The following is a 23187-nucleotide window of genomic DNA, read 5'->3' as shown; positions in this document are numbered from 1 at the left end:
AAGACCACCACACTGTGACATTACAGTACCACCACAAAGTGACCAAATAATAGGACTGAATAGAAATCCAGAAGGAGAAAAAATGCAGTACTCTTCAACTCCGTTAAAAAAACAAAGTCCTTTATTGGATCAGTTGGTCAAGGTTAACATAGGGCTAGGTACGTGAACAAAATGCAGAGAAAGAACAAGACTACAGCTCTTTCGTGTTCTTCAACAGGTCCAACTGATCCAATAAAGGAGTTTTAACGGAGTTGAAGAGTGCTGCATTTTTTCTCCCTCTGGATTTTTGCTTTGATACTACGTGTGGTTTCATGCAAGCACCAGAGCAACCGGTTTGAAAATCACCCAGATGTCCGGAATTCAGACATCTATATCTCCACCAGTGAGTAGACCCTGCTTAGTGCCATTTTGCTGTTTCTTATTGTATGCTGATAGGACTGAATAATGTCCCCTTACAGTATGTGGCCCCCATACATCAATGATGTCCCACTATGTGTCCCCCATGCATTAATAATGTCCCTCTATGTGGCCCCCATATAGTAATAATTTCCCTCTATGTGGCCCCCATACATTAATAATGTCCCACTATGTGGCCCCCATATAGTAGTAATGTCCCGCTATGTGGCCCCCATACATAAATAATGTCCCTCTATCTGGCCCCCATACATCAATAATGTCTCTCTATGTGGCCCCCATATAGTAATAATGTCCCACTATGTGGCCTCCATATAGTAGTAATGTCCCCCTATGTGGCCCCCATACATAAATAATGTCCCACTATGTGGCCCCCATATAGTAATAATGTCCCACTATGTGGCCCCCATACATAAATAATGTCCCTCTATGTGGCCCCCATGTGTTAATAATGTTTACCTTTGTGGCCCCCCATGCTTTTATAATGTCCATGTGGCCCCCATACATTAATAATGTTTATGTGGCCCCCATACATTAATAATGTCCCTCTATGTGGCCCCCATACATCAATAATGTCCCCCTATATGGCCCTCATGCAATAATAATGTCCCTCTATATGGCCCTCATGCAATAATAATGTCCCTCTATGTGGCCCTCATGCATTAATAATGTACCCATATGTGACCACATGTAGCAATAATGTCCCGCTTCCGCGATCCTCAGAAATTAATAATGTCCCGCTATCTGACCCAAAGTAGTAATAATGTCCCCCTATGTGACTTTATATAGTAATGATGTCCGTCTTTGTGGCCCCCCATAAATTAATAAAGTCCCCCTAGGCGGCCTCTAGATGTAGCAAAGAACAGTTTTCCATTTGGAACTACCATCCAACAATGCATTATCTGCTGAGTGTGATTCCGTATAGAACTGCAGGTAACTAATATACAATGTATCAGTCTATTAATCCATACATGTATCTCCTAAGTGTACAGTTATCTATGTATCTAAACATCTTTTATCTATCTATCTATTATCTATCTCTATGTATCTATTATCTATCTGTTATCTATCTCTATATCTATCTATCTATCTATCTATCTCTATATCTATCTATCTATCTATCTATCTCTATATCTATCTATCTATCTCTATATCTATCTATCTATCCATCTTAATATGAAATAGATTGAAAGACAGAGAGACGCAGATGCTTCACCCAATGCATACAATCCATAAATCCAGTATATGTTGGGTAAATCCAAGAAATAGCCCTTGAATCCCTTCTGTACTTCTCCTGGCTGTCACTGTCCAGCAGTCACAATGAAGTTACTGAAGACCATTTGCCAGTCATTACCTGTCATCCTCCTGGGACCATAGATCGCTGATCTCAGGGGCTCTTATTTACAGTTTGTAAATGTATAACATTAAAATTAGGAACAGGGAGTGTTGTGGAGCGCAGGCCGGATAGGGGCAGCCCATGGGAGTGCTCTGTTTTTGGTAAATAACATTTAGAGCAGGGTTTCCCAACTCCAGTCCTCAAGGCACACCAACAGATCATGTTTTCAGGATTTCCTTTGTATTGCACAGGTGAAGCAATTATCACCTGAGCAATACTAAGGAAATCCTGAAAACATGATCTGTTGGTGTGCCTTGAGGACTGGAGTTGGGAAACCCTGATTTAGAGGGACTGGTGAAATCAGTAGATAAAAGCAAGTGACTACAACACACATCATATCTGTTTTATTGGAAATACCTCATGAAAGATCACATAACAAACTGTAATCTTTCCCACATTATATGTCGGTGTGACTCCAAAGTGTTGTGCAACAGTTGTATAAACCTAGTATCAAAGTAATACATTGTCAAAGTGACATAGCATTATAGTGTCATAGGAACAAGGCACCATTGCACCATTGTGCCATAGAAATTAGTAGTATAGATCTACAGGGTGGGCTAGTTACATGGATACACCGAAAAAAATGGGAATGGTTGGTGATATCAACTTCCTGTTTATGGCACATTAGTATATGGGAGGGGGAAACTTTTCAAGATGGGTGGTGACCATGGCGGCCATTTTGGATCCAACTTTATTTTTTCCAATGGGAAGAGGGTAATGTGACACATCAAACTTATTGAGAATTTCACAAGAAAAACAATAGTGTGCTTGGTTTTAATGTAACTTTATTGTTTCATGAGTTATTCACAAGTTTATGATCACTTATAAAATGTGTTCAAAGTGCTGCCCATTGTGTTAGATTGTCATTGCAACCCTCTTCTCCCATCAGCAACCCATCATGTTCATTTAATGGTTGTTCCATCAGCAACCAACTTCTTTGGTCATTTACAATTCTCCTTAAAGCGTTATTCCCATGTCATCCTTACATTTCTAAAGTTGGCCATACTCCTATGAAAGCTGTAAGCTGAGCAGACCGCTATCTCCCCGTATTCCTCTATTCCGAGCCAAATGTACTTGTGTTTTCAATGGGGAGAGAGGAGTTATGAGGCATCAGATTCCTCTTCCGGCTCCTTATCACCTCTAAAAAGAAAAGGATTGGGCATTGTAATTCAACCAGTTTGATCATTCTTTCCTTTACCATCATCTATCGAAGAGACACTGAGAGGTCCCAATACACATCAGATGGTCAACTGGTCCCATTGAAATTAGCAGGTGCGACATAATGGATATAGGGGGCTTAAAAGAGGATTAACTCTGTCCAACTCTGACCACAGGAAGGTGGAATTATAAAAAAAAAACATCAAGAGCTGTTGAGTGTGATCCAATTTGTTTGGATGTGGAGAATAAAAAAAGTGTCTCCATTTTCTCCATTCAGTCTGTCCATGAAAATCAGACTGCACTCGGATGTCATCCGAGTGTGGTCCGATTTTTTTTTCCATGGATCCATAGACTTGAATGGCCAAGTGCGTTCCCATTATTGGAGGCAAATTGTGTAGGCTTTGATTCTTTTTCCTTGGACCACTCGGCCCTAAGAAAAAATTGGACATGTGCAGAATAATATGGATATTAGTGCTTCGATCAATATGACTAGTCTGATTATAGTCATATGTATGAGCCCTTACTCAGGAGTTACTCGGAAGTTTGCAGTATTAGGTTAGGGTCAGACAGTCGTAGAGAATCTGGCCGATTATGATAATGGCACTGAGGAGAAGATGGAGAACAAAATTTTTCCATCTTCTCCATTGTGTCAGTGTGCAGAAATCGGACTGCACTCAGATGCCATCTGAGTGAAGTCCAATGGTTTCCACAGACTCATTACATTCCATGACTATCGGATCAAACTTGGGCATGCAGCGATTTCTTTCCTTAGACCGTGCCTCGATCCGAGGAAAATATAGGACATGTGCACAGCCCCATAGAATAACATTGGTCCGAGTGGGATACAATGTTTTGTCGGATTGAACTCGGATGGAAATTACATTGGTGTGAGCGAGCCCTTACAATGTTTCCGTAAATCCCATTCATTTCTATGGGAATTACAGAAACGGCGCAGCGGGCGCTCTCAGCTGCTTCCACAGCTTCATCCCCAGTGGTCACAGTATAGATGGAATTATTCCTGTCTCATTTATGCCTGAGACAGAACAAGCAACCCTTCAGGGCTCATTCAGACCTCTGATTTCTCCATGTGCGAGAAAAACGGACCGCGTATTTTGATCAGAGTGCGGTATGCGTGTCATCTGAGTTTTTTTTAGAGTGGAGAAACTAAAAAAGAAAATTCTCTAACTTCTCCATTCTGTGGAAATCAGAAGTCATCCGAGTGCGGTCTGATTTTTTTCACAGACCCATTCACTTGCACAATCGATTTTCATCCAACTCTTGAATCAAAATTCGACACGTCTCCGCGGTTTTCTGCCGACCGAAGAGTGTGAATGGTCCCATAGACTATCACAGGTAAAATTGCGGATAGCTCTCGTGCGCAAAAATCGGACATCTGAACGACTCCTTATTCTTAGGAGTGTCATAGCCATATTGGTTAGTAAGGTTTCTGTGACTTGTAGTGCCTCAGTGCCCAGGTCATGCAGCCGGCTACTGATCACACCCATAGCCCCCAATGCTGAGGGCTGTAGTTTGCCATAACTTAGTAGAACTTCCCAATCACTTGTCTATGGACAGAAATAAGGATTTTTTTTCTGCCCTTTAGCCATATTAGGGACCAACCTAAAAGTTGCAGCTGAAAGTCTTATTGTCTTCCTTAAGTTGTCCTTGAAGAAAAGGAGAAGAGAAGTCACCTGAGCCCACAACTTATGTGTTGTTTATATAAACAAGGAAATAAATGTAACAAGAAATGAATAAACAAATAAACAAAGCTAAATGTCCCCAGGAGGGTGGTGTTCCCCCTGGTCGGTGGCTGCTGGGGCCTTCTCTCCATTGCTATCAGTTTCCCTCTTCTCTCCCCTTTATCTCTTTGTCTCACCCTATCTATCCATCTCCCTGGATCCCTGTCCCCCACCCCCTCCAGCCCTTTGTCTTCCCAGCTCCTCTCCCTCTCTCTCCTCTCTCAAGTGTTTTCAATTTTATTCTGAGTGGAATTAACTACCCCTGATGTCAAATTGCCGCCGAAATCGATAATAATATCTTTACAAAAGAGGATATTCTTCTCTCTCCGAACGGCTTCTGAAAAATGGAAAATTTAGTCGAAATTGATTCATTACTTGACACTTTATAGGCCGGCCTGGGTATTGATCGCGTCTTGTCATGTCCCATCTCCCTTAATCGAAGCTGAAGTCCAATGTCGATGCTGGTATTTTTCATAATTCCAAGAGTGCAGACAGACACAAAAACAGACACATCCCCCCTCCCTTCCCTGTGCCCCCAGCTGCCAATGCTGCTCCTGGTGCCCCCTCACCCTGCCTCATTATGGGGGTACACCCCACCCCCACACTGCCCTGGTGCCCCCCAAATGTCACCGCTGCTCCTGGTGCCCCCTCACCTTGTATAGCGCTTATATACTAGTCATCGTGTCTCTCAGCTTCTCCTGGTGCCCCCTCTCCCTGCCTCATTATGGGGGTACACACTTCCCCCCATCTTCCCTGGTGCCCCCCAAATGTCACTGCTGCTCCTGGTGCCCCCTTACCTTGTATAGCATGTATATACTAATGTCATGGTGCCCCTCAGCTACTCTTGTTGTCCCCTCACCCTGCCTCATTATGGGGCTACACATCCCCACCCCCACACTGCCCTGGTGCCCCCCAAATGTCACCGCTGCCCCTGGTGCCCCCTCACCTTGTATAGCAACGATATACTACTTTCATGGTGCCCCTTCACCCTGCATCTTTATAGGAATACACCCCCAAATGTCAATCCAGCACCCGGTGCCCACTCACCTTGCATTGTACATATTATCGTTATTATTAGGGTACACACATCCCCCCACCAGCCCTGGTGCCCACCCAAATGTCACCACTGCTCCTGGCGCCCCCTCACCTTCTATCGCACTTATCTACTACTGTCATTGTGCCGCTCAGCTGCCAAAGCCCCTCACGTTGCCCCCTCTCCATGCTTCTTTACAGGAATACACACATCTCCCCACCTGCCCTGGTGCCCACCAAATGTCAATGCTGCACCCGGTGCCCCTCACCTTGTATCACATATATCTATTATTATCATCGTGCCCCTCAGTTGCAAATCCCTCAGAATCTGCTTCATTATAAGGGTACACACATCTCCCTACCTGCCCTGGTGCCCCCTAATTGCCACCGCTGCTCCTGTGCCCCCTCACCTTTCTATAGCACATATCTACTCTTATCGTTGTGCCTCTCTGCTGCTCGTGGTGCCCCTCACCCTGCTTCATTATGAGGGTACACACATCCCTCCACCTGTCCTGGTGCCCCCCGAATTGTCACTGTTGCAACTAGTGCCCCCTCACCATGGATCATTATACAGATAGACACATACTGTATCTGCGCCCATCATTGTGCCCCTCATAGTGCCCTCTCACCCTGGATCGTTATACAGATAGACACATATCTGCTCCCATCATTGTGCCCCTCATAGTGCCCCCTCACCTTGTATCGCACATATCTACTGCTATCATTGTGCCCCTCATAGTGCCCCCTCACCTTGTATCGCACATATCTACTGCCATCATTGTGCCCCTCATAGTGCCCTCTCACCCTGGATCGTTATACAGATAGACACATATCTGCTCCCATCATTGTGCCCCTCATAGTGCCCCCTCACCTTGTATCGCACATATCTACTGCTATCATTGTGCCCCTCATAGTGCCCCCTCACCTTGTATCGCACATATCTACTGCCATCATTGTGCCCCTCATAGTGCCCCCTCACCTAAGTATCGCACATATCTACTGCTATCATTGTGCCTCTCATAGTGCCCCCTCACCTTGTATCGCACATATCTACTGCTATCATTGTGCTCTGCCTGCCAATGTCTCTTGTGGTGCCCCCTCACTGTGCGTCATGATAAGGCTACACACATCCCCCCACCTGCACTGGTGCCCCCCCCAAATTTCAATGCTGCACCTGATGCCCCCTCATCCTGGATCGTTCTGTAGACACATATCTGCTCCCATCATTGTGCCCCTCATGGTGCCCCCTCACTTTACATCCCCCATATCTACTACTATCATTGGGCCCCTATATGCCAATTTCGCACCTGCTCCCCCTTTTCCCTACTTCATTATATAGGTATACCCCACAATTGTCCTCACCCACTCCCCAATCTGAAGCAGCTCCTGGTGCCCCCCTCATCCTATATACAGTATATAGATATACCATCAAAATTGAGTATATATATCCTGTAAGGACAGACAGTGACTGAGCCCAACAGCTGCCCGTGCTGCTCCTGCTGCCATTATAGGGGTACCAGGTTTGTGCAGGTTATAGGGATATTCACTACACCCCACTCCAGTCCTGGACAAAGCTCCCCCTTTTCTTACAGATAACCTCTCGCCCACAAAACATCAGATTTTGATCCATCTCATGGAAATACAATTTTGGGATTTTATATCAATCATTCAAATTTTCAGATCCAAAAATGCAGCCAAATGTAAAAAAAACAACCACCTACTTATCCCCAATTTTCCCATGTTGTACCAAACACCCCCCCCCCCCCCATAGTCCACAAGCAGCACAACCGACCCCTGAATAAAAAAAAACAACTATACATTCAGTAATTCAACACAGTAGGCTTCTTACATCCGACAATGGAATTATTTGTATCATATTTATTATGATCATGACTCCTCCATTAATTCTTATGATTCTTGTATTCCTTTCCTCTGACCCTCTGATCATTGCAGCATAAGGCTCATTATAGGCAGATTTCTCCATGTGCAGCTGATAATATTCCAGGCCCCAGCAGGACCTCAAATGGAGAGGTGGAGGAGCAATTAGAGAGGAAATTAATAGTGCGATAATCAGTCAATAACTCAGTGTTCAGGGCGCACTGGCCTCCATAGTGTGGACGGGGCTGTCAGGACTGGAGCTCTCCAAGGTGCTGAAATCAACCAGGCAGCAGCATAGGGCCACAGGGACCAGAGGGAGAACTATAGGATGAGTCACAAGTGTAATATGGACAGTGCCTAGAGACACAGGGACCAGAGGGAGAACTATAGGATAAGTCACAAGTGTAATATGGACAGTGCCTAGGGACACAGGGACCAGAGGGAGAACTATAGGATAAGTCACAAGTGTAATATGGACAGTGCCTAGGGACACAGGGACCAGAGGGAGAACTATAGGATAAGTCACAGGTGTAATATGGACAGTGCCTAGGGACACAGGGACCAGAGGGAGAACTATAGGATAAGTCACAAGTGTAATATGGACAGTGCCTAGGGACACAGGGACCAGAGGGAGAACTATAGGACATGTCACAAGTGTAATATGGACAGTGCCTAGGGACACAGGGACCAGAGGGAGAACTATAGGACATGTCACAAGTGTAATATGGACAGTGCCTAGGGACACAGGGACCAGAGGGAGAACTATAGGACATGTCACAAGTGTAATATGGACAGTGCCTAGGTACACAGGGACCAGAGGGAGAACTATAGGATAAGTCACAGGTGTAATATGGACAGTGCCTAGGGACACAGGAACCAGAGGGAGAACTATAGGACATGTCACAAGTGTAATATGGACAGTGCCTAGGGACACAGGGACCAGAGGGAGAACTATAGGATAAGTCACAAGTGTAATATGGACAGTGCCTAGGGACACAGGGACCAGAGGGAGAACTATAGGATAAGTCACAGGTGTAATATGGACAGTGCCTAGGGACACAGGGACCAGAGGGAGAACTATAGGATAAGTCACAAGTGTAATATGGACAGTGCCTAGGGACACAGGGACCAGAGGGAGAACTATAGGACATGTCACAAGTGTAATATGGACAGTGCCTAGGGACACAGGGACCAGAGGGAGAACTATAGGACATGTCACAAGTGTAATATGGACAGTGCCTAGGGACACAGGGACCAGAGGGAGAACTATAGGACATGTCACAAGTGTAATATGGACAGTGCCTAGGGACACAGGGACCAGAGGGAGAACTATAGGATAAGTCACAGGTGTAATATGGACAGTGCCTAGGGACACAGGAACCAGAGGGAGAACTATAGGACATGTCACAAGTGTAATATGGACAGTGCCTAGGGACACAGGGACCAGAGGGAGAACTATAGGATAAGTCACAAGTGTAATATGGACAGTGCCTAGGGACAAAGGGACCAGAGGGAGAACTATAGGATAAGTCACAGGTGTAATATGGACAGTGCCTAGGGACACAGGGACCAGAGGGAGAACTATAGGACATGTCACAAGTGTAATATGGACAGTGCCTAGGGACACAGGGACCAGAGGGAGAACTATAGGATAAATCACAAGTGTAATATGGATAGTGCCTAGGGACACAGGGACCAGAGGGAGAACTATAGGATAAGTCACAAGTGTAATATGGACAGTGCCTAGGGACACAGGGACCAGAGGGAGAACTATAGGATAAGTCACAAGTGTAATATGGGCAGTGCCTAGGGACACAGGGACCAGAGGGAGAACTATAGGATGAGTCACAAGTGTAATATGGACAGTGCCTAGGGACACAGGGACCAGAGGGAGAACTATAGGATGAGTCACAAGTGTAATATGGATAGTGCCTAGGGACAAAGGGACCAGAGGGAAAACTATAGGATAAGTCACAAGTGTAATATGGACAGTGCCTAGGGACACAGGGACCAGAGGGAGAACTATAGGATAAGTCACAAGTGTAATATGGGCAGTGCCTAGGGACACAGGGACCAGAGGGAGAACTATAGGACATGTCACAAGTGTAATATGGACAGTGCCTAGGGACACAGGGACCAGAGGGAGAACTATAGGATAAGTCACAGGTGTAATATGGACAGTGCCTAGGGACACAGGGACCAGAGGGAGAACTATAGGACATGTCACAAGTGTAATATGGACAGTGCCTAGGGACACAGGGACCAGAGGGAGAACTATAGGATAAGTCACAAGTGTAATATGGACAGTGCCTAGGGACAAAGGGACCAGAGGGAGAACTATAGGATAAGTCACAGGTTTACACCTGTGACTTATCCTCTCTGGTTCTCCCTATGGACAGTGCCTAGGGACACAGGGACCAGAGGGAGAACTATAGGACATGTCACAAGTGTAATATGGACAGTGCCTAGGGACACAGGGACCAGAGGGAGAACTATAGGATAAATCACAAGTGTAATATGGACAGTGCCTAGGGACACAGGGACCAGAGGGTGAACTATAGGATAAGTCACAAGTGTAATATGGACAGTGCCTAGGGACACAGGGACCAGAGGGAGAACTATAGGATAAGTCACAAGTGTAATATGGGCAGTGCCTAGGGACACAGGGACCAGAGGGAGAACTATAGGATGAGTCACAAGTGTAATATGGACAGTGCCTAGGGACACAGGGACCAGAGGGAGAACTATAGGATGAGTCACAAGTGTAATATGGATAGTGCCTAGGGACAAAGGGACCAGAGGGAAAACTATAGGATAAGTCACAAGTGTAATATGGACAGTGCCTAGGGACACAGGGACCAGAGGGAGAACTATAGGATAAGTCACAAGTGTAATATGGGCAGTGCCTAGGGACACAGGGACCAGAGGGAGAACTATAGGATGAGTCACAAGTGTAATATGGACAGTGCCTAGGGACATAGGGACCAGAGGGAGAACTATAGGATGAGTCACAAGTGTAATATGGATAGTGCCTAGGGACAAAGGGACCAGAGGGAGAACTATAGGATAAGTCACAAGTGTAATATGGACAGTGCCTAGGGACACAGGGACCAGAGGGAGAACTATAGGATAAGTCACAAGTGTAATATGGACAGTGCCTAGGGACACAGGGACCAGAGGGAGAACTATAGGATAAGTCACAAGTGTAATATGGAAAGTGCCTAGGGACACAGGGACCAGAGGGAGAACTATAGGATAAGTCACAAGTGTAATATGGACAGTGCCTAGGGACACAGTGACCAGAGGGAGAACTATAGGATGTCACAAGTGTAATATGGACAGTGCCTATGGACACAGGGACCAGAGGGAGAACTATAGGATAAGTCACAAGTGTAATATGGACAGTGCCTAGGGACACAGGGACCTGAGGGAGAACTATAGGATAAGTCACAAGTGTAATATGGACAGTGCATAGGGACACAGGGACCAGAGGGAGAACTATAGGATAAGTCACAAGTGTAATATGGACAGTGCCTAGGGACACAGGGACCAGAGGGAGAACTATAGGATAAGTCACAAGTGTAATATGGACAGTGCCTAGGGACACAGGGACCAGAGGGAGAACTATAGGATGAGTCACAAGTGTAATATGGACAGTGCCTAGGGACACAGGGACCAGAGGGAGAACTATAGGATAAGTCACAAGTGTAATATGGACAGTGCCTAGAGACACAGGGACCAGAGGGAGAACTATAGGATAAGTATAATATTATGGTTAGTGCATAGGGGCAGAGATTGGGATGGGGAGAGGAGGACTGTGAGGAGTTTGGTGTTGAAGGAGAGTGAGAAAGGAGAAACAAAATAAGGAAAAGGGATGGTAAAACTTGGAGGGGGGACTGGTTTTTAAGAGAGAAATGAGTGGAAAAAAGTGGAGAAGAGGGAGGAAATAAGGGGACAGAGGTGGAGGAGAGAAAAATAGGAGCAAAATAGGAAAGGGTGACTTGGAGAAAGCACAAGAGAGGTCAGGGCAAGGGAAAGTGGGGAATAAAGAGATGGGTGGCAATTGGAGGGGAAATTGAATTTTGAAAGAGAAAAAGGGGTACAAAAATTGGGAAAAGGAGTGAGGATGAAAAGACAGATGTGGGGGAAGAGGGAGGCAGGAGAAGAGGAAAAGAAGACTTGGAGAGAACACAAGGGAGGTCAGAGAAAGGGCAGGAGAAAGTGGGGTAAAAAGAGAAAGGGAGCAGAGGGGTAACTGGAGAAGGATGGAGAGTAAGAAGGAATCAGGTGTGAGAACATAAATTAGAGAGGGGCAAAATTAGAGGAAAGGTGGAGAAATAAGAAGAGACAGGGGATAAGAGGGTAAAGGGGCATAAAGGAGGGTAATATGGTGGTAGAGGGCAATAAAATGGTAGAGAGATGGAAGTGGAAAAGTGGAAATAGGGAGATATGGTGATAAGGTTTGGAGGGGACAAGCGAATATGAGGGGTATGCAGTGGGAAGAAAAAGAAATGGGGAGAAACTTGGGGAAAATGAATAAGAAGAGAAAGAATGAGGCAAAGTGAAGAAAAGGAGGTGAATAGACAGTGGCCAAAAAGAAAGCTGGGGCTGGGGTCAGAGGGGTAAGGAGAATTCAGTTTGGAATGAAAAGTAAAGTTTGTGGCTGCGCAGGACGCGTGTGGAGGGGTCACTGCCTGCGTGGAGTCACTCGGGAAAGTTTGCAGCTAACTTTCCTCCTCCTCTGCCCAGCACGCACACACTTCGCTCCAGAGAATTTACTTTCCGCACTTGAAAGCACTTTGTGATGATGAATCTGTGTCCCAGAGACGGAGCATCTTCCCAGTGCGTGTTCCCCCCTCAGGCCTCCACCATCCTCCTCCTTCATCCCATGCAGTCCCAGCTTTAATAAATAAATAAGGAGCCAGTAGCAGAGGCTGCAGGAAAAATACCTTGGGTGCTTTTTGGCTGCCTCCAGTCCCCACCTCTGGAGTGAGAAGCGGTCGATAAGTAATTGTTATTGCGGGCAGGGAATGCAGAGAGAGGGGTCCTGCTAGTGCAATTCTCATTTATTTGGTCGCTTTCTTTTTATTGGTGGCATCTGTCCCCCCTCTCTCTCCCCTCCACTGAGCCCAGGGGGTGACATTCATCCATCTCACTTTAGGGGTCTCTCTCTAAAAAAAAACATACACTCACCAAACTAAATATAGGGAAGAGGAAGAAGAGGAGGAGGAAGGGGGGATGGGAAAGGAAAAGATGGTGGTGTTGGGAGGGGGGCACTTGGGGGGTGGATGGTAAAAAAAAAAGCCATTTTCAGCAAAACAAGTTTTTTTTTTTTTATCTCCACTCCCTAACAACCCTGTGTAAATGAAATCACTCATTCTCATCAAGTGGCAGGCCAAATATTATCTACAGTGCATTGAGAGGGATCGAATCCTATTTAGAATCGCGATTCGACATCTGTTTTCAAATTTGATCATCTATGAACTTTATTTTCCGAGTTTGGGGAAAATTATATTCTATCGATCCCAGACACTGGCTGCCTGTACATATATTTTCTGCTGCAGCTTGAAGCCAGGAGTGCGCAGGAAAGGAGTTTAGCCCGACACTGCAGAGCGCACACACACATTTCCTTTCTCCTCCTCTTCTTCTTCTTTCTATCCATTGAGACTTCCCTCCTTCTCCTTCATCATTATTATCTGGGATCTCTCCTTCCTTTTCTGTCATCTTGTTCTTCTTGGCTTTTATTTCCTTCCACCTTTCCTCTATTCTCTCTTGCGCCTTTCTTGTCCTCTTGCACCCAACTTCTTCCACTCCTTCTACTTCTTCTTCTCCTCCCTTCCTCACACTTTAGGTCACTTCTTATAACCTTCTTTCTTCCACTTCCATTGGGTTTTCCTGGCTTGGAGGGAGAGTTACTTTAAAGGACTCTCACTTTTAATTTATTTTTCTGAGTTGTTATAAAAGAGGTTTCATTATTTTATTCAAGTCTCCAAGGAGCCAGCTGAGGTCTACTGTAAGGGATATTGGATGCCCAGGAAAATGTGAGTACTCCAAGACTTGACTTTTCTTGTTGATGTCTTGTTGTTGGGGGAAAAGGGGTTAATATAAGTTGGACACATGTATAGGCTGTAGTGTAAGGAGAGGAGAAAAGTGACCTCTCTACTCTAAACACAGGGAAAACTGCTACATGATGGCAAGTGCATGGGGTCAGAAAGCCAACTCTAAGACTACAGTACTGGTGCAGTCTAGTCCTGCTGAGCCTGGAAATAGTCACCGAAAAGGTCCACATCAGATGGGGTGATCTGGCATTCAGGACCTTGAAGCAAATGGTGTAGTGCAGGCTCCTAATCTGAATATGAGTTGAAGGGAGGCAGGTAAGACAAGGAAATAGATCTTTTGTAGATGTAGCAGAGCTGAAAGTGTTTGGGATCTCATGTTTTTTTATATATAAATCACATCAAACTACAGACTTGTGTCAAAAGTCAAACTCGGCTCTGCTATATCTACATACAGGAATGGGCAACTTTTTAACAAAGTGGGAAAAGCTCTAGTGCAAAGTTTCCACCCATCATCCTCCTCTTGGCTGGAGACTTCCCCGGAGTTTCCGTCCCCTGCTGTTTTAGAGCGGAGTTTGTCGTTTAATTGTTCTTAACGCTCTACGTTAAGATAACGCAGTCCTACGTAAAACCACAAATCCGACTGTTGGGGCGAAATGACAAACTCAGCCCCTGCCGTAAAGTGAAACTTAGCAGCGGCATCACTGCCACAATTGACAAACTTGGCTCCGGGTCATTGAGAAATTCAGTCCGTCCTTAACTTTTTCGCTTTCGTTTAACTTTAAGGTGAGTCTTTTTTGGCTTTTTAGGAGCAGAAACCTCAAGGATTTGAGAAATTTGGAGAGTTTCCGCTCGAAAAAAAAAACTCAGCGAAAAGAATCGGTGTGAACACGCGCTTACAGTTTGGCGCAGTACTAGAGATAATAAGCTCTTTATAATTTTGCCACCTTTCTAGTAAGGGTAAAACCCCCGTTATCTTCTCCGGTGTTATGATTTTTTTTGTTTTTTTACGCAATTTATGTCTCCGATCGTCATTCGCCTGTTTTCCATTTTCCTCGGCTGTACCTCAATCTCTCTTTATCCTCTCCCCCTCTCTCACGTCTCTTCCCCTCTCTGCAGCTAACTGGGGCCGGTTTCCGTTTAGATTAAGCCAGGGAACCTAATTCCAGGGCAAGGATCGAATTTTCTGGCAACAAAGGGAAATAGCGTATTGATCAGGAGCTCCGGAGATTAAGAGACAAGTGTGTGTATCCATCAGAGCTAAACTGCCTCTCTCTGCCCTCTGTGGGGCTGCCTGCGGACGCTTCTTGCATGCCAAGCGCCTACTACACTTAACCCTCCACTTACCCCGGTAAGACCCTAAAAAGCCTTATACGAAGACCTTTCCGGTGCACCGACCACCTCTCCCATATGGCCATTGACGCAGGAGCTTCCCAAGAGAGCTCTCTCCAAATCCTTCCATGTAGCAGAGCCGAATTTACATAGTTGCATACTTGATAAGGATGGAAAAAAGACACCGGTCCATCAAGTCCAACCCATAACCCCACCGGGCGATTGCCTTTCTACTGCTCCGATGTTGCAGAGCCAAATTTACATAGCTGTGTGGTTAATATTGTTGAAAAAAGACCCAGTCCATCAAGTCCAACCTATTACCCTACTAGGAAAATGTTTTTGTTTTGTTTTTTACTTTTTTCGGGGCTGCCTGAAGATAATGGTGTCCAAAGACCTACAGGTTTATGTAAAACTCCATGACATGAGTTGTGCCAAATGGAAAACTCAGCTTTACTACACGCGACAAACTTGGCACTGCTACTTGTACATTTCTGGGTGTCGTGTCCTTTTACCTTATAATCTTGTGCAATTTCAATGGGTGGGGGCATCTTTGGGGTGTCCTAATTTATCCGCTCATACTTTTTTTTTTGTTTGTTTATATTATCGTTCCACATCAAGCCCAAGAATGTAGGTTCAGATGTAGTAGAGATGAGTTTGTGAAATGTTCTTGCCATGGTAAGGGTGTAACCTATGACTTTACATAGGACTGCACGAAAATCTATCCTAACTCAAGGGAATCTGTTAAATTACATATTCAGCTTTGCTATATCTGCATACCACATAATGCTCACCAGTATGTTGAATGCATGTATATACGTCCCGATAAATTACAGCTTTGATACCTATGTAGCAGAGCTAGGCTTGTGAGATTTAACTTCAGCTCTGCTCCATCTGTAGACCACTCATTATGGTGTTGTGCAGTTTTGTTTTATCATTTAGACCATGATAAAGCAAAAAGTACAACATTTTCAGCTCTGCTACATCTAATATGTGTATAATGTCCCAAAAGCACACACTATATACTTCCCATAACTCCCAATACATGAGGGAACCTGTTGCTTCCTGATGTTCATGACATACGCTGACTTCTCCCTCCTTTATGGACTCGTCGTAGGGCGGACATCCAAGAGGTAACATCAGTGATCTCCAACCTGTGGCTGTGAAACTACAACTCCTATCATGCCCTAATAGCTTTGCGCTGACTTGTGTTCCATTTTATCAAATGACCAACTGAAAAATAAATTAGACAAAAGCAGAAAAAAAACTCATATCAGTAGAAATAATCTTAAATTATGTATCAGATGTAGCAGAGCTGAGTTTGTCATCTGCCTCATTTTAATAGTATGTGTTACTTGTGTGTTTACATAGGACTGCAGATGTCCCTACTTCGTTTTCTAAACTCTGTGACCTCAAAAATGTGCAAAAGATGCTATGACAAATACAGCTCTGCAATGACAAACACAGCTCTGCAACATCTGTTTATGTATCCTAAAGTTTGTATGAAGGACTATGCAGTATGAATTTATAATATGATATAAGAAACTACTACGATGGGGAGTTGGGATGTGGTCGCTGTGAAGATAGGAGATAATTTGTCTTTTCTGCCGCCATCTTTTATTTACACTGGAATTTACTGACACTTTGACCCTCCATTAAATGTAATTGAATACAACAGCGGTACAGGCCGGCAACGTCTGTAACTGAATTCACCGTGTTCTTCTTTTATCTAAAGAGAGTGCGATTCGTGTAAGGCTGAAATGGGATTCCGGTTGACTGCGGCGTCCCAAGAGCTTACAATCCATGGCTGTGGCAGCCTGTAGTCCTGTTCATCCAAAAGACATGGATCATTGTCATCACGGACTGGAAAAATGTAATATCTCACCCCCCAAAAATAAAAAATGTGGGTGTAAATCGCTGATACTTTACACAGATGTAGCAGTGCTGAGTTAGTCATTTACTAATAAAAACATTGTAGCTCATTTTAAATTGTCCTACACAGGACTTAAGCAAAACTCACTGCTTTACGATAATCCCGACAGGTTTTCTGATAGAACTCCATAGCAAATATAGCTCTGCTACATATAATAAATAGAACTGTGCATATTCAGAACGCTGACGTCCTTTATTGCCTCAAGTCTCCCACACGCCGACCCTTTCTAAAGCATCGATTAATCAGAATTCATTTTTTTATTCTTTTTTTTTTGCAAGATGAAGAAGACACATTTGTGTGTTATCCCACGGATCAGATTCATCAGTGTCCAGGATAGTTCACTGACTAATAAATTCACCCGTTACATTTACATAGGGACTCATTTCACATGAGAATAATAACAGGGGGCTGATAGATAGAGGGGGGCCGGTGCCGAGTGTGGGGATACAAGTGATCCCAGCACTGTGATGTGTGTGTGTGCTGTTATTAAAGTTGTCTGTTTAGGGGTTAATTGGGCAGTTTGATATCCAAATTGCAAGAAGATGAAAAGAAGACAAAAAACATGGCAGTTATATGGATAAATCTGAGATAGATAGATAATAGATAGATAATAGATAGATAGATAATAGATAGATAGATAATAGAGAGAGAGTGATAGATGGATAGATAGATATAGATAGATGATAGATAGATAATAGAATAGATAGATAATAGATAGATAGAAAAATAGATAGATAGATATAGATAATAGATAGATAGATAATTGATAAATAATAGAACAGCATTGGAGATAGATAATAGATAGATAGAGATAAATAGATAGATAGATAATAAATAGCTATATAGATAATAGATAGATAGATGATAGATAAATAGATAATGGATAGATAGATGATAGATAATAGATAGATCGATAGATAGATGATATATAGATAGATAGTTAGATAGATAATAGAACAGTATTGGAGATAGATGATAGATAGATAGATAGATAGATATAGATAAATAGATAGATAATAGATAGATAGATAATAGATAGCTATATAGATTATAGATAGAAAGATGATAGATAGATAGATAGATAGATAGATAGATAGATAGATAGATAGATAGTTAGATAGATAATAGAACAGTATGGGAGATAGATAGATAGTTAGATAGATAATAGAACAGTATTGGAGATAGATGATAGATAGATAGATAGATAGATAGATATAGATAAATAGATAGATAATAGATAGATAGATAATAGATAGCTATATAGATTATAGATAGAAAGATGATAGATAGATAGATAGATAGATAGATAGATAGTTAGATAGATAATAGAACAGTATGGGAGATAGATGGATAAAACATAAGTAAAAAAAACCAAGTACATAACAGGAGAGAGATGCCATAAAAATCCACAAGAACACTTAAACCGTCCATAGTGGAAGAAATTGTGTTTTCCTTCCGCACTTTACACAAGAACCAGGAAGAAAGTGTGAGAAGATTCCGTACCTAGAGATAAGAGTGATGAGCGGACCGTGCAGCATGCGCTCCGCAGAAGTCTTTCCATCACAATCCTGTGACATTTGCACTTTTTGTTCATAGTTTCTAATCACTTCATAACCTGTACGACACGTGTAGCAGAGCTGAGTTTGTCATAGGACTTTTACCTCACTGATCAAGAGCCGTACCCTCCGCCATATGACAACCTCATCTCTGCGTAACAGACCTGTAGAATAAGTCGCGCTCAAGACGTTCAAGATTTTCATACAGAAATGGAAAAATCTGAACATCAAAAATGAAATAATTCTCCTCCTTTTGATGCATCTGGCACAGACCGGATAAGATGCAGCAGGGTTGAGTTTGTCGGATTTCTCTTAATGAGTCCTCTGCGGTTTATCTGGTGGAAGTCGAAATGTGAACGGCTTAAAAGATATTACAATTTTTATTTCATTTTTGAAAAAAAAAACGTAATTTAATTTATTTTTTTTAAATAAAGTGGCAAATGGTGATTACGACGTGTCGCGAGGGTTTGTCGCCCGCATCCATGTCGGCATTTCGAATTGTCGGTAGCGCGGATCCTCGTCACGTACGCTGGGGGAAAATCCGGCATATTTGATTTTCATTCCTCCAGCGTTAAGCTGCCGAAGGACAGGACTTAAAATGATGAAGGCATTCGAGACAAGGTCCTATCATCAAGATCCGAATTCCCCCCTCCTCCTCCTCCCGCCGCGCCACCCAACGTCTGCACCTGACCCATCTCCCAAAATGGGCCGGGGACAGTGGACAGCTGTGGGAATCTCAGCCAACGTGTCACAGAAGAGGCAAATCAGGGACATTTTATTAAGGTTCCTAATACCTTCCAGCGCTGTCGAAAGGAAAATGACATGTTTTTTCGGTTTTGAGATCTCCCGAGAGGATAAGCGGCGGAATTGGCTCCGGGGCCTTGTAATCTTAACAGGTGACAGCCACACAGTCAGCTACAGCCATGTTGTTGTTTCTGGGCCAAATTTTTATATATTTCAATTATTTTTTTTTTTAAGTTTGTAAAAACGATAAATTTATTTTAATTTTCTTTCGGAATCAATTCCAATTAAACGTTTTGGTAAAATTGATGATTGATGTTTAATTTTAGGGTTCACGAGTAGCAAAATGAGGTCAAGGATGAGCCCAACGCTCTTAAAATAATCACGAGAAAATAATAAAAAATATCTATTTTTTTTAAATAGTGAAATATTAAAAAAAAAAGTGAGAACTCAATCAAATACATTACTTTAGAAAACATTAAAATCAGACAGATTTTTTTTTCCTGGGTTCATTGGGCACCTTATCCGAAAAATACAGGGTTCACCAGATATGATTGTATCAATAAATTATATTTTTACATTAATTTTTATTATTTGGGATATGAAAAAAAAAAAAAAAATAGGTCGAGTGTAAACGCAGTCCCAACTAAATTTTCTGTGACCTGTTAAAATTTGCAAATGTTTTGACCAAAAAATGGACGGCGCTCGGTAAGCGTATATAATCCACCGTATACCGTCCCAAATTTGTGGACTCGCTTTGTTTTGTTATTCTTTTTTATGTAATTTTTTTTGCAAATATTTACAGATTTGATCAAATTCTTTTGCTGTTCAAAAATGGACATTTTAAAAAAAATAAATAAATAAAAAAAGACTGAAAATCTCATCAGTTATTTTTTTCTTAATTTTGGATATTAAAAAAATAAAATAAAATCAATCTAAAATATTACCATTTGTCGTACTAGAAGTATTTTCTGTCACATCCAGTTTTCCGGATGTTTTGCAGGCGTTTCTTTCGACGTGTCAAAAAGTCTAGTTGCTTCTTTCGATATATTTTTGTAAAATTCTTTTTCATTTTTAATATTTTTTTTGTTTTCTAATTATCTGAAGTGAAGTGATGTCATCAAACTTAGATATTTTTTATTTTATCGTTTTTTTAAGTTCTTAAATTATTTTTTTTCTTTATTTTATTCTTTTTTAATATATTTTTTTCTTTTCCTAATTTTTTTTTACAGCAGCCAAAAGGTGGGCATTTTTTTTTGTTTTATTTTGGAGCTTTTCTGCGGCCTAGCCGGGGCCAATCAATAACTGAGTAGTTACCGCCTTGGTTTTAATGAGATCTAAATAGATACTGATGAAGACTTGATGAGCCGAGGACCAATAATCCGTTCAGAATTATAGGCTTTAATATTGTACAAAACATATATTGCGGTCTTTCAGGATTGGAAGAGACTCATACTGATGTACTTTCACTAAATATAGATGCGGCAGGGCTGAGTTTGTCATTGGCACAACTATTTGTAACTTTATGATATGGTATCTGCGGTTTTACATAGGACTGCAGCTAATCTTATCCATATCCTAATACTGTAATGACGAGACCCTGTAGATTTAAACAACACTTTCAGCCCTGCTACATCTGTAAACCACATAGTGCCATTCATTGTCTATGAGTTGCGAAATAAAAATTTGCATACAGTTTTAGATATTGGCCCACTTTTTCAGCCCACTGTGATAATTGCGGAGTGGACGGTAGAGTTGGGAATGGCCGACGGGGATCTGACACCTCAGAGTTCAAGCAGCTGGGAAAAAAGTGAAATAAAATTTCATTATATAATTCAACTTTTTGTAGAATAAAGCAGCTTTTCATGATTTTAACCCCAATCACAAATAAGAGGTGGTGGTGTAGGAAATTCAAAGAGACGAGCATCACTCCTATACATATCCATTGCTAATACACATCACCTTACCATGACAATCACGTCATCATCAACTATAACCACCGTTACCATCATTCTCCAGCTATGAATAAACATCTAACCCCATACATTAACTACTCGCCATTTAACCTACCTATGCCACTCACCATGCTACATTACACACATTTATCCCACAACAACTCACATCTATCACCCCATCATCGCTATTACCTATCACTCCACATCTGTCCATTAACCAATATTAACCATCACAACCACCCGTCACCCCACCACAACCAGACATAACCTCACCGTCACTGCATACCACCTTCTCCCCACAACCACCACCCACATCTATCACCATCCATCACCCCACCACAACCACCTGCTACCATTGATATCACCTATAGCCAACCATCACTCCACATCTGGCACCAATTACCCCACATCTACACATTTATTTATTTTACTCATTTATATAGCCCCATTAATTCCACAGCGCTTTACAGACATTATTGGAACTGTCCCCGATGGGGCTCACAATCTAAATTCCCTATCAGTATGTCTTTGGTATGTGGGAGGAAACTGGAGTACCCTATGGAAACCCACGCAAGCACGGGAAGAACATACAAACTCCTTGCAGATCTTGTCCTTCACTCCTAATCTTTAACTCTCATCATTTCATATTCACAACCCCATCACACAGCCACTGTTCCCATCCGTCACCCCAACACACATCATCTTACCATCATTACCACCCATCTTCTTCCCACAATTACTACGTTCTACCTTTACCACAACCGTCACACCACCATAACCACACATCATTTTACCATCACTATCATCAAACTTCTCCCCACAAACATCACCCACATTTACTGCAACCGTGCCCACACATCATCCTACCATCACTATCATCAACCTTCACCCCACAAACATCATCCACATTTACCACAACCATCACCCCACTGCAACCTCATATCATGCTACATCACTCTGATGAACTTTCACCCCTCAAACATCACCGATATTTACAAGAACAATCACCCCACCCTGATCACACATCATCCTACCATCAATATCTTTAACCTTTTCCCACAAACATCACCCACATTTACCACAACAATCACCCCACCTTGACCACACATCATTTTACCATCACTATCATCAACCTTCACTCCACAAATATCACCCACATTTACCACAACCATCACCCCACTACAACTACAAATCAGCCCACAACCACCAGCACCCATAACCCATCTTCACCCTACAACCACCATCCGTCACCCCTCCACAGTGACACATAATCACTATCATTAACCTTCACCAGAAAAACATCAGCCACATTTTCCACAACCGTCACCCCTCCACAACCACACATCATCTTACCATCAATGTCACCAACAACCAACCTACTCAGCATATTTCTCACCTGCTAACCAACATTTACAACAACCATCACTCCACCACAACTTCCAATGAACCCACAATCACTTACACCCATAACCTATCTTTATCTCACAACCATCATCCATCACCCCACCACAACCATACATCATCCAACCATCACCATCGTCATCCTTTACCCAACAAATATCCCCCCACCACAATCACACAAGATCCTGCCATCAATTACACCAACAAGGAACCTTCACCTCATTTCTGGGACCTATTTACCAACTTTTACCAGAACAATCACTCCACCACAATTAGAAATCACCACCTCACAATCACCAACATCCATAACCTATCTTCACTCCACAACCACCACCCGTCTCCCCACTACAACCACACATCATCCTATCTTCAATGATAACTTCAACATCTCTTAATTTTACTACCCCATAACCACCATCTATTAATCCACCACTTTCACCATCCATCAGCCTACCACCATTCACCTCATCACTACCACACCCTAACCACAATCCTTTTCCCACACACCATCTTGCACTCCCCCCTTTTACATCTTCCCCATCCAGTGCCACCACAGATCACCCCACAATGGTTGAACCACCTACCATCACCATCACATG

The 23187-nt window shown here is 42.9% G+C and overlaps 1 protein-coding gene across 1 annotated transcript in view; it reads left to right on the top strand.

The window, feature by feature from the left end:
* Positions 1–13016: 13016 nt before the first annotated feature.
* The window catches only part of ERFL (ETS repressor factor like), a 102552-nt gene continuing 92381 nt past the window's right edge, over positions 13017–23187 (top strand). The window contains exon 1 of the mRNA XM_073570703.1: positions 13017–13658. The gene's annotated coding sequence lies outside the window, so the exon portion shown is untranslated. The remainder of the gene's footprint in view (positions 13659–23187) is intronic.

The sequence above is a fragment of the Dendrobates tinctorius genome, unplaced genomic scaffold (assembly GCF_039654945.1).
Source record: "Dendrobates tinctorius isolate UK_male_01 unplaced genomic scaffold, ASM3965494v1 ptg000028l, whole genome shotgun sequence".
In the NCBI taxonomy this organism is placed as follows: Eukaryota; Metazoa; Chordata; class Amphibia; order Anura; family Dendrobatidae; genus Dendrobates; species Dendrobates tinctorius.
Note: the sequence above shows the minus strand (reverse complement) of the source record. Positions and strands in the feature narration are given on the sequence as shown.